This window comes from Micromys minutus, assembly GCF_963924665.1.
Source record: "Micromys minutus genome assembly, chromosome: X".
Classification (NCBI taxonomy): Eukaryota; Metazoa; Chordata; class Mammalia; order Rodentia; family Muridae; genus Micromys; species Micromys minutus.
This window is the reverse complement of record NC_137970.1, coordinates 75,899,262-75,901,672: the sequence shown is the minus strand read 5'-3', so window position 1 is coordinate 75,901,672 and position 2,411 is coordinate 75,899,262. Positions and strand designations below refer to the sequence as shown.

General features: G+C 37.8%; 1 pseudogene across 1 annotated transcript; it reads left to right on the top strand.

Moving 5' to 3' along the window:
* Nucleotides 1-891: 891 nt before the first annotated feature.
* On the top strand, nucleotides 892-1,529 carry LOC308415035 (5'-nucleotidase domain-containing protein 1-like; annotated as a pseudogene). The gene has a single exon. The product of its transcript is annotated as a 5'-nucleotidase domain-containing protein 1-like (transcript).
* Nucleotides 1,530-2,411: the final 882 nt, after the last annotated feature.

The following is a 2,411-nucleotide window of genomic DNA, read 5'->3' as shown; positions in this document are numbered from 1 at the left end:
GTGAAAACCACAACATATTGTTAATATGAAATCCCACACTGGTCTCTGTCCTCTCCAATACAATTGTTCCACCACTGTTTGACCAGACTGGATCCTCACATAGTGACATGATTAGTTGCACTGGCTTTGGTCGCCTAGTTCTCTACCATCTGTCATGGTAGCACCAAAACCGCAGCAAATGCGGTGTAGCGGCAGTGACACAGGAGAGACACTGCTTTTAAAACCTTAAACTATTTTACTGCTTTTCTAGACACAACACACATTTAGTGCTGAGAGGATGGAAAATGCATATAGGCAAAATGCACAAAAAGTAACATTTCTTCATGCAACTGCCTACAAGAACCTTCTATGACACTTTGACAGCTCAGTGCACATCCTTTCACACATGTTCTAAGTATAGAGGCTTTTATTCGCTACACTTTCAGGCTGAATCTGTTCAAAATAATTGGTAAACTGCCTTTCCTATAAAAATGTAGAGCAAACACTTTATAACTGCATCAAATATGTTATTATGCCATTTTCAAATGACTCTATCATAGTACATCGTACAATCCAGTTGACTTATAATTGAACATTCAAATAGTTGCAATTATATATCCCATTAAGCTTGTGAGTAGGCTGGGCTGAGAACTGACCATACTCTTGCTACAGCCCCTGACCCCCAGGCAGAGTGATTATTGGCATATGTTTCATGCCTGGCATCTTGGACAAATGATATTTGATACACATGCAAAGGCAGTTTGGAGATATCAAGATGGAGCTGAGGAAAGCAGACCTGGATCCTGGTGACTGTGGATTCTTCTTCCTAGAAATAAAAAGAAATGTAGGCAAATATGTATTCAACTCTACTGAGTCTGTAAGAAAGTGGCCTTTTGGACATTGTGATTACAAATGGACATTGTGATTACAAATGCATTAAAGCCTGGATTCTTCTCACTTTTGCCAAGCCAGAAGCCTCTCCACACACTTGAAAATGATGAGGAGGACGAACTGCCATCTGTGGATAAACCTGGATGGTACTCTCAAGGGAACACTGTCCACCTTTATGACCTTCTGAAGAAAATGAACAGCAAGCCTGAAGCCAAGGTTGACTTTAGTGACAGCATTCATTCAGACATTTTCCCAGCCCATCACAATACTTACTGGGAGATTATTCTTGAGGAGCTTCAAGAGCAAGAAATGGAGAAGCCTGAGGAAGCAGAGCCTCTGGAGGAAAGAGGAAAATATTAGGTGCCAATGGTAAAGCCTCTAAATTCCTCATGTAATGAATGGGGCTCATACTTTACTGACTCAGTCTCAAGATGGGGAAATGCAGAAGACTCCATGACGTATACATGGTCCTCTAAGAGAATCATCATCTACAGTATGATTGCAATTCTGAGCACTGGATGTATTGCACAGTAACCCCGGATTACAAATTTATAGGATTCTCTACCATCTATTCAAAAACAGTTGATTACTATCCCTTGGTCCATCATACCTCGGGTTCTCAAGACACAAACAACAAAATAATCTCTACTGAAAAATGATCCAACCATATGCACATAGACATACTGTTTAAAAAATGTCAATTTTCCACAGCACTGGAAATGTTTTATAAGAACAATTTTTCAATGAAAATTGACCAAATGGATGCTTATCAATCTATCTTTCTTATATAAATTATTTTAATGTTTAACAGTTCTTGTCATATTAACATTTTTAGTACCCTAGATTTAAATAAAAGACAATATGACTGATATTTTCTACAATGGTAGTTTGGAGGATTCTCCCAAGACGATAACAAACACATTTAGTGTTTATTTATACATCCACCTGGTCCAGCACTTTCCAAAACCTGGTCCAGACTAACAGCAGAACAACATAGAGCTTGAAAATGCAAATCTGAATGCTTCATTTCAGACATTCTGAATCAGAAACATTGGGAGTGGGGACAGCAATGGCCTTTTAAGTAAACTTCTAATAGATTTGATGTTTCTATTAAATTTGACACCTAGTAAGTAAACCCTGTGATGAGTATCCATACTTTTAATTGAAAGTATAATCTGAATTGATTACACCAGAATCTAGTGAAAATGGATTATTGTTCCTAGTAATTCAACTTTTTTGCTATTTCCTTTTTCCATAACAATACATAGAGATGGTTGCTTTATATGCTGTGACCTCATTCCTTAGTATTAATTTCTCACATTAGGAAGGTAAATTTATACCAATTAAACTTAAGTTCCAGCCTTGACCCTTTGGGACCGGAGTTGAAAGAAGCACACTACAACTGCATAGGTCCACTTCAGGTCAGGATATGTTGTGTTCTGTGTGGTTTTGATTAGTTAACATGTGCATCAAACCATGTTTACACAAGATGTTTAGATTCAGTAGATGTTTGTAGGTTCCTGAGTTCCCTTTTTTCCTGT